Source organism: Panthera pardus, unplaced genomic scaffold (genome assembly GCF_024362965.1).
Source record: "Panthera pardus isolate Hobbes unplaced genomic scaffold, ASM2436296v1 HiC_scaffold_16, whole genome shotgun sequence".
NCBI lineage: Eukaryota > Metazoa > Chordata > Mammalia > Carnivora > Felidae > Panthera > Panthera pardus.
In genome coordinates, this window is record NW_026526721.1 from 134,409,228 (window position 1) to 134,419,800 (window position 10,573).

Below are 10,573 nucleotides of genomic sequence, written 5' to 3' on the forward strand. Positions count from 1 at the left end.
TACAATACTGCAAGCAAATGAAAAGGCATCTTCGCGGCCGGCACATGCCACAGTTTAGGATATAAACCAAATCTTGGGACATTCTCAATAGATTTGGGAAATCCAACTGTTTGGCCAACATCCAAGTATGAATACATGTATATCTGATATACATAGATCGTAACATCATACATGTTCACAGATAACATTTGTTCACCATAGAAGAGGACACTATGTAATTTAACACAACTACCACACTTTTCATCAGAAATTGTTTAAAACCCAGAGATAGCGTAACTCCTACAAAAGAGGAAAAAGGACATAGCGGGAAGAATAGCGGAGAAAAGGTAAGGAACCGAGATTTGGGTCTCGCTTTTTCCTTTGCTAGCCCGCTGAGTGACCCTTCCTAAGTCAAGCAGAATCGGGTTCTGCATCTATAAAGTGATGGAAAAGAATCTGATCATCTTTTAGACCACATAAAAAATTCTCTGCCCTCAAATGTAACTAAAAAAAAAAAAAACAAACCAAGTTCACTTTAAAGAGAACATAAAGATATAAGGAAATTTATCACACCCTACATTAGATGTTTATCTCTATGTAAGAGACAGGTGTCAAACAAACAAATAAGAAAAAAAAACCCACTAAGGCAAAGAGAAACTTTAACTCACCAGATTCCATCTGTTACATTTGAATTCATGCATAATTGATTATCCATGACTGGTAAGTTCTTTTCTCACTAGCCGACCACAGTTTTCTAAACATTAGGTATTAAATCACTACTAAAGTAGACTACATTTTAGAAACAGCAAGGGCAGAATAAGAATATTTTAAATGAAAAATTACATGCCGGTTAATAATAATACAGCTGACCTATGTTTAAGGGAGAGAAATTTTAATCATGTGCATATTAAATATTAATAGCCTATTCTGTTATTGTTATAATAAGGTTAAGTAGGCTTCTCCATGCTTAAGGAAAGAGGGAGAAGTAGGAATGCATAATGGTGCAAAAAGATACTGAGACGGGAGACAGACAGAAGGAAAATGTGTCAACAATAAACAAGAGGAAATGAGAAAGAAGGAAAAGATGAAGGTGGAAACTAATCTCTATGTGTCATTATGACTGCCAGAGTACTGGCAAAGAAGCAGCATCCTTTTATTTCAATTTTAATCATTTCTGAATTTTAATACCCGGCTCCTTTTGTAATTCTCCTGGCATTCCCCATATGCCTCCATCCCAGCCAAAACACCAGCGTAAATTAAATGGCAGGCAACCACACCACTGATGTAGCCTCCCCAAAGAACCTACCAGGTGACCAAAAGCAAAAAAGTAAGGTATGTCTACCTCACTTCCCTGAGGACCTCTAGCCAATTAACTGGCTGAATGTTCTCTACTTTCTTTGATTTTGAAAAGAAGGACAGGAGTTAGGTAATCTACAGATAGAGAATCATTAAAAAAAATAAAGCAAGCCAGTAGTAATACAATAATCAGTGGCCATCAGGGCCTGGAAAAATGAGTTTGCTCTCACTGGCACTAAGGAGCATCACATGATTATTTAATTACAGCTCTAATTTTTGTCTCGTGGATGGCAACATATCAACAATTAATAGGGCAAATAGAGGAGACTGTTTTTAAAGAGACAGAATGTGCATGATAATGTAATAGGTCACACAGCAGTGCACCGCTTGAGGAATACTTCCTTTTGTGGAACTAAAGAGGACTGGCTTGCAAACAGCTCCATCCACGTTTCAAAAAGAAAATAAATTTAAAAAGCAGGAGTCTTTTTTTAGATAACTCTCAAAGAACTTTTCAGAACGTTTTAGAGGCGGCGAACGCAATCCTACTGCAACTCCAGCATGAATTCTAAGGAATGGAGTGAAATCTTTGTTAAAATAAGTACCCTAAATCTTAAAATATTTTTAAACAGTGTATATAGCTACAGTGAAAATTTTCTTTTCATGCAATAATTATGACAGATATTTACTCAATGGGATCCAGAAAAAAAAAAATCATTTTAGTAAAGAACAGGTACAGGTCAATCAGTCATGGGCCAGCAGTCTGTAGTATTTTTGGTTACACGGTATCACAAAGACCATTACATGGGTGACCTGCCTGCACCCAGGTCTGGGTTGACTTCAGTACAGTTCGTTACTACACCAAACACCAAAGGACCATGGACCTACACTGGGATTTGTCACCTAATCCTGAAGGTCAGATGATGAGGGTAAAATAGACCCTGCTGCTATTGTCAAACAATGACAGCACATAGTTAAAGAAGAAACACATTCAATTATCCAGGAAACTGGGACATGTGTAGATTAAGTGTTCAGATAACCCCAGCAAAAACAGAAAATTAGAGGAAAAAAGTCTCTTTTCCCATTAAGTCATTATTGGCCCAAGCCGAATTCACCATTTGATTATTAGTTTAGCAAATCTTTAATGAGCGCTCACTACACAACACAAAGGACGCTATGAAGTTTCTCCTGTTTTATAGAACACAGACATGTATCTTACACTGAATTTCTTTTTTGTGGTCTTTTAATGCCTTGTAGAAATAAGTAACAGCAGCACCTAAAAATTCATAAAGTGAGAATATTAGTGTACTTTGAAATGTTACATATTACAAGGTTACAAGGTCTGCATATCCAAATTAACCAGGGAATTCAAACAGTTAGCCAACTTGGTAGCATCGTCTAAGTAAAGCTAAGTCCAGCTTTAAATTCTAGTGCGGTCAACCTTTGTTGTGCTATGCCAGAAGCCAAAGGAAAACCCAGGGTTGACGTCTGGAACATGAATTAGGCTTAGACGTATCTCTGTGATCAATTGCTCCAATGTATCTTAAATATCAGGTTATAGAGAATCGTAAGCAAACATAACTTGGCTAAAGAAACAGTGACTAAAATCATTCTACAAAAAGAAGTATGAAGAGGTGCTAAATCAACTCCAGAAGCTTTTAATGGCTTTGGTTGGCCAAAGTCACCAGAGTACAAGAAAATGTAGGCGTCTCAAAATACAATGTGGGAAATATAAAACTGCAGAAGGACAACAAATTCTAATGCCACTGGCAAAAGTGACCAAGTCAGTAACAATTTCAAAGAAAGGAGGAAAGACAAAAAAAAAGAAGAAAAAAAAAGAAGAAAATTTTATATCCTGTGAAAAGTTTTAAAATTAAGTGCGGTAGAAAACAATTTGATGATTCTGGATGAAAAATCTGACTCCATACGTTCTAAAGGAATATTGTTAAAGGAGTCTAGCAAGCAGCAACTTGCATGCAAGAGTGTACATCATTCTTTTTTAACGTGACTGTTAATATACAGTTAACATGTCTCAGAAAAGGCTGTAATTAACTGTCTACTGCTCTAATAACACTAATAAGCATACAGTATTATTAACATACAATGACTCCATACAAAGTAAGACTGTCATTTTTTTTAACTTTTAAGGTAACGTTCTAAATTGTTTTTGAGTCCTCTTAAACCACGCCAAAGAGAGCCCACCTTTAAGATTTTTCTTAAATAACAGCTATTAAAACGTTGTTCTTTCCTTTCACAGTCTGGAGAAATCTGTCTAACATGAAGCAGGACATCCAGGCATCATCTCAGTTGGTGGAAAGACAGTGGGAAAACACCTGGTTTATTTTCTCAATTCTATATATTCTGCTAAAATTGAACACTGTAAGCGTTTTAATTTAGTTCTTCATTCACTGATAAAATGTGTTTATCAGTGAATGGGGCAAGGTTTGCTATTTCAAGAATCCCATAGCCCTGTTGTTAATCCCCAGTGATTTCCATCGTCTGGTTCACTGGAACAGGAAAACTCAATTGCATTCAACATCAAACAGCTAATTATGGATACGCTCTATTCAAGACTATCTCCATTTCAAAAGATATCTGCATATACTAGATTCTATTTTATTTACAATAATTATCACAATAAAATATTTATACCATAAAACCGCTTTTACCTTAAAGTCCTTATCGTTATAAACATTAAAAGGCCAAATTGTCATTTATATGCTCTTAACGGCATATCAGAAACCATTGAGTAAGACTAGAAAGGAACCTCCAGCAATCAACTCCACTGTATGCCTGGCTTCCTGGAAAATAGCATGTAAAGAATTCCCTCTCACACAGATTACTACCTTTTCTTTAAATATCTCAAGGAAAGAAGGTCTACTAATGTCTCCTGGGAGCCTCCTACCATACTTCACCACCCAAAGAAGAATGCCCATTGAAGAATTTTTGTTGGTGTCTGGTCCCAAATCATCTCTAGCTGAGAAAAAGCAACACCCCAACACAGAGATCTCCCCCGAACACTACCTGCCCCCGTCTCCCCCTGTGGCTGTAGCCTTGATTCTCCATATGGAACCGATAGGAACTTTTTTGGCACTTACCCTCCAAATATCAGAGGCTGCTCTCCAAATCTAGCCCTATGGGAGAGCTCGCAAAAAGTAGTCTTTGATGAGGTGACAATGACGAAGTTCTCTCTGGCACTGCTAGCAGGGCAGAAGCATCCCCAAATGAGGTGTTGCCAGTTGCCTGTGAAGCAGCTGGACCATGACTGCAGTTCTGAGGGTGCGTCACAAATCAGGTCATAGCTCTGGGTAGAGTCCACCCACTTCACCCAGCATAACGCCCTCCACTTCCTGCACACCTGGGGGGAGGAAGGGGTGCAGAGGAGGGGGGCCGATGCAGGTCCACAGACATTCTAGTAAAGGCACGGCCAGGTGCAGCCTGACATCTCCTTCTGTGAGTGTTTTCAGCTTCATTTGGGGAGCCTGCACCCCAAGGTCCTCAAAAATTTGTGCAACAATGAGCGGGCTCTAAAATGAGTGATGAGTGTAATAAAATATTGCACAGTTAAACATTTTATCCAGCAAGATCTTTCCTCCACTGGAAACTGAACCAACTCTTAATTTTTGATTACAAGATACTTCACTACCAAATGTCAAATAACTGGACTGAATAAATTTCAGCAGAATCTAGGGACATAAATGCTAGGGTACCAGTTAACTAATTTTCATCTCTCATAACTAAACTAGATCATCACATAAACTGAATTACATCCTTGAAAGTCCACTGAAAGAGGTGATTAGAATTTCTATTATGAACCTTCAGACAGCAACAACTGTGGCAGTGAGGCAGAGTAACTTAAAAGAATAAAAATAGGCCAATATGCTGGAGAAATGCTCTGCTACTAAATCTCACCCTGAATATATATACACACAATCTGTATCTATTTACTCTGAAATGAAATATCTGATCTTAAAAAAGACTTTAAAAAAATAAACAGCAAAAGGTACCGTTGGCGTAAGTTCAAAAGTACTAAATAATGTGTGTTAATGTGTTGATCACACTCTATGAAGACATCAAGTTTAAATAGACTTAACCATTGAGAATAGCACTTAGGAATGAGATATAAATTACCATAGTAGACACTTTTTCTTTGGTATAGTGAAGAAGAACCTTGTGTAACAGATTTGATTTATATGCTGTATTAAGACCACATTCTGCTCTGATGTCAATGGAATATATGATTAGAGATTGACAACCGTGTGTAGATGATGGTGTAAGAGCTACTTATAGAACATAAGTGAAAACAAGCATTTTCACAAGTTAATCATAAGTTTGGGAATTCAGCTTTCACAGTATATTGAGCAGTATTTCCAGGAGTCTTGAAAGAGAAGGGGCTTTTAACTTAAAAAGAAGACAACAAGTGCATTTAGTATCAGAACCAAGTTGAAATCTCTCTTAAATGTGGCAGATTAACAAGAAGACAAAGGGGGCAAGCCTATTTTCAGAGGAAAGCCAACGGTATCAGTCAATCAATCAGTGAGCCCCACTTTGTCCTCACGTTAGCAGATCTCCATTAACAACTGAACCATTTCATGTAAGACTTGGGAGGTACCACACTTGATCAAAGTTATTCTCTAAGTAATCAGATAGTTTAAGTAATCTCGTTGGAACTTTGCAGAAAGTTAGTTTCACAAACACACACTTCAATGTGTTTGGATGTGTTGGTCCTGAGGTTGCCCTAAGATGACTATTTTAAGTGGCATGCAGAGTCTTTTGGGGTTTTGATGTTACATTTGAGGTATGTAAAGCAAAAGTGCATAGCGTGCCTTTCAACCGGTTCCCACACGACAGAAATAAGAAGATATTACTCTGCTTTAAAGTTTTGCCACTGGTAAATGATTAAGAAAAACTCCTCTCGACCCCTACCCCCAACCAGGAAGAGCCTGAAGCCCTGGATTATAGTACAGGTAGATATTAAAATGGAGACAGAGCCGTTATTTAGTGGTGACAGGAATATAAATACGTGCGCTAACCTATAAACTGGTATTTACTTCAGGAAGGTAAGTAATATTTTTCCTCTGATTGCTGAGCTGTCAGTTTAATGCAGCGTAAATAAACAGTAGGTGCCTGCTAGCTCGAAGTAGGAAGTGTTCATTCCACACGAGGAACAGATTACTGAAGCCTGATGCTCATGATGCTGAAACATAACTTTCATTTTACCAGAAAATACACCCTACCGTGGATGATTTTTCGTGCCTGATCTATTAATTAACTTAACTCTGTTCTGTCAAAATGTAAACCAATTTGTTAAAATCACCCCAGAGTTCTGGAGTTTGAAAACCAAATCAATTTGAAAAGCAAGAGTAATGACCATTCTGTAATCTGATCACAAATGCTAAGAATGAATACTTAAAATAATAAGCATAAACTATACAAAGCTAAGACAAAGAACATATTTAAATATAGAACTTAATAATCTGAGATGCTCAATTTACTCAAAGATCTTACTCGTTTGCTAATTAAAAACAACTAGCACCTTTAATATTTCACAACCTTGTGCTACTTGGGTCTGTTCAATATGTATGCTTATTCTGCTCTCTGAAATATCTCAAAGTAACCACTCATAAAAATCAAATCACACTCCTTAATTCTAATAGACATATCACTGAGCTCTCCTGAGAGACGTGGCAAGTTTGAAGATCAAATGATGATACCCTTCCTAACAGCATTCATGTAAAATGTGGATTTCTTCCCATTTTCATTATACCACAAAGCTATGACAGTCTATGGCAACTAATTCTCTCCTTATACACAAGTGTTGAGTAAAATATTTCATGGCATTATTTAAAATGGGAACTCATCTAAAAAAGGACAGAAGGCAATTCGGGGAGGTTTCTATTTAAAATATGGACAAATTCTGATAACTAAACAGTGGATTGTAAAGGAAAAAGAGGGGCTAAAAAATAATGTTTTTGCCCTCAACTACAACATGTCTCGACATAGTCTGAAGACTGATTCAGTCGTATGCATTTATTTTACATACTTCATCAATCCCAAGTACTCATGTAAGAGTCACCCAAGACAACACGTTTTGGAAGAAATGATTTGTTTGTGTAAGGGGCACATCTACGTATGGCCCTCTTGGAAATTTACAGAGCAGAAAAAAAGCCACTAGAGTGCTTTATAGAGTCCCTGCTGTATATCCATGTTGTGTTTAGCTTAATAGTGTTTGTAACCAAAAGATTTTTATAATAATGAGGAACAGGTGCCTGTCACCTGACCTTTTAGGCCTAATTTACAATCCACAACCTGTCACATGAGAAAAATAATTGAAAGTCTCCTTCAGATACTTCAGTCTTTGCTAATTTAATGTAGTCTTTCTTAACCATCACTCAGCATACCATAGCTGATTCAATCACAGGTTCACATAGCTGGCAACGGACTGCTCTGCAAAAATAAACCAATACTCATTTTGTTGTTGTTCTTGTTTAAGATGCTGGGAGACAAAAGAACGACTTTTGTCGATTATCAACTGAAGAATATATTAATTTACTACCACAACTAAACAAAAGGCATTCCTTTTGAATACTTTTACATACAAAGAACTATTATTTATTACATATTTCAGCTTGTGGGAAAATGAGGAATGCATTGATTCTGGAAATAACTATTCAGACTTTTTTGGAAGTTCTTTAGGTCTTCTCTCTCTATCTTTCTTTTCCCCCTTCTCCCCCTTGATCCCCCCACCTCCTACCCCACACACATTTCAAGGCACTAGTGCTTTAGGAGGGAAATCCCTATCTGTTCTTTTTTCATCCATCATTTGTATTCATTCAGAAAGGAATACAAAATTGAGCAGTGATTTTTGTTTCTCTTGTATAATCTTGTTACATGTAGCCATACTTAAATTTAACAATGCTTTGTATTTTATAGCTACTGTTTACATATTATGCATTACATGCGACTGAACAACCCTACATTTAAAATATTGTTTCCATTAGAAAAAATATGAAGTAATAAGTGTCAAATGGAGATGAAGAATAAACATGCTTGGTATATTTATAAAATGCATAGTCACTTAAAACGTGCACAAATAGGATACATATAAATTGCAACTGTTACATTTTACATAGTGTACACATGGTCTAAAGTATATTTAATAATGTGCCTAGCCAAGTTAATTAAAGTATTTATGTCTGGTGACTGTGTTAAACACTTGGAGAGGTAGTGAAAGATGCAGCCAGTTACTTCTGCTAACTAAAGTTGAAATTATGCACTTATTATAACCTTTTCTAACAATGTGAGAAAAACAGAGTAAATATATTAAATTTGTTTCACAACAGATGCTTAGGTTGTTAATATTTAAGATGCCTATTCATGCTATTCCTGTCTGCACATTTGTCAAAAATGTAAGCTTGAATGCTAATGTTTGCCAGCAGACTGGAGCAGCCAGTATATGAATGTACTACTGTTCTACTAAAATAATATGCAATAGAAATAAAGGACTGCTGCTAAATCATAGCATTAGTCTCACACAGCAGATTAAAGGGTTTTAGAGCTAACACCTCAACCTTGGCTTTCTCCAGTCTTAAAGTACGGTTTTGGTTGTTGTTGTTGTTGTTGGCTTTTGCAGCTACGTTTTACTATAGAATCAATCTTACATTCCTGACGTCTCAGAAAAATCCACTTTAGATAGGGTGTAAATTTCAATAAAGTTTCAACGGCATGACTTACTCGTCGGTAGCACAGACACTGGAGATTTCAGGGACTGCTTGGGACAAAACCTGACACCTACCAGTCGCCTTTCACTAATTTCTTACACCTCCTCTGTCCTGTTAGAAAAGTCAGGTCCCCTGGCCTCCAAGGATGCAAGCAGGGAACCCCAGCCAGTCCGGGTAGAAAGGTTGTCTCTTGAGAATAGGACGTCTTTCTGCTTTCCCTGTCTCTTTTACAACCCATGTAGAGTCCAAGTCTTACAGTATTTGCCTGGAAATTTGTAATGCCGCGGAGAAAGTTCGCCGAGGAAGGGCGCAGAGGTCAAAGTTGCCAAGCAGGGCACTTTGAGAGGCGATCCTGTGGTTGACACTAGTAAGTGAAATTTGCAACGCCCCAGTGGAGGTCCGGGCCAAGACCTCCAGCAAGAGCCCTAAGCCCCTTTCCGTCTTCTGGGGTCATCCCAAGAGTCCTGCTCAGTGCATTTCCCCGGTATGCGCGTGTCACTCCCCGAACCTGACACCTGCCTGCTTTGTCCCTCTGATCTTGGTTGCCCAGACCCACGCTCCGCCGCCCCGCAGTGAAGCGCTCGGAAAAGGCCGCCACGCTCGGGTCGGGACCGACGGAGGGAGACAAGGTGCAGATCTCGAGGCCGCACCTGTGATGTCTCGGTTCTGCTAAGAGGGCAGCACCGCTTCCCGCCTCCAGCCCTCCTCCAAACCTACATTCACTCCAGGAGTCCCTTCAGCACCGACCTCACGACCGCCAGCGAGGGCTCGCAATGCGGAGAGTCGCGGCTTTCAAAATCCCGGCTCCAACTTCAGCGCCCCGGCGCTCGAGTGTTCCCGGGATGGAGAAGTTGCCACTAACTTCCTAGGCCCCTCTCCGCCGCCGCTCCCACCCGGTCGCGCGGGCGGGGGGCGGAGGAAGGAGGAGATGGACCAGGGAAGGATGCTGAGCTTACGTGCGATCCGGCGGGGAACGTTTCTACTCCCCCAGTCTACTCCGCCGGGCACCTTTATGCCAGCCCCGCTTCAGGGCGCACAGAGAGGTTTGCTTTCCCTTTTCCCGTTTGCTTCCTTCGGTCTTTGCGGCTCCCCTTTTCTCTTCCAAGAGGGGTCACACTGATGACCTGAAGGAGTTTGTTCAGCCAGGATTTGTTGGGCAGGTGTGTTAGTGTGCCCACACCCTGAGAGAGAATGAATGGCATCTCCAAGTCCCCCATCCCGGGTGCTCTCCCACGCTCTACCCGCCCACCCCTCCGGGGTCCGACTGCTCACGAGGGAAGGGGCTCCGGGGACCCCTGCCGCCGGAGGTCCACAAGAGGGGAGCCGCGCCGCCCCAGGAAGGGGCGCCGTGGGTGGGTGCTACGGAGAAGTTTGGATCGATTCCGAAAAAAGGGAGACAGACATGAAAGAGCAAGAATAGGGGGGGAAAAGAGAGGCAAAGGAGCAGAACTCACTCAGGCATGGGCGCTGGGGGCGGCGGTGGCTGTCGAGTGCGGGCCCGCGACCAGGAACAGCTCCCCGGGCGGGCGCGCCGGCGTCGGACTTCCGAGGCGGCGGCTTCTGCCTCTGGTGCCGCCGCC

General features: G+C 40.3%; 1 protein-coding gene across 4 annotated transcripts in view; it reads right to left on the minus strand.

Annotated features, from left to right (window-relative positions):
- The window catches only part of SATB1 (SATB homeobox 1), a 100,089-nt gene extending 89,530 nt beyond the window's left edge, over nt 1-10,559 (minus strand). The window contains exon 1 of one of the 4 annotated variants that reach the window (XM_019435413.2): nt 10,448-10,559. The gene's annotated coding sequence lies outside the window, so the exon portion shown is untranslated. Of the gene's footprint in view, nt 1-4,370; nt 4,505-9,740; nt 9,865-9,949; nt 10,118-10,447 lie in introns of those variants that run through there. The other 3 variants (XM_019435439.2, XM_019435446.2, XM_019435422.2) reach the window with 3 other exon arrangements.
- Between the last annotated feature and the right edge of the window lie 14 nt (nt 10,560-10,573).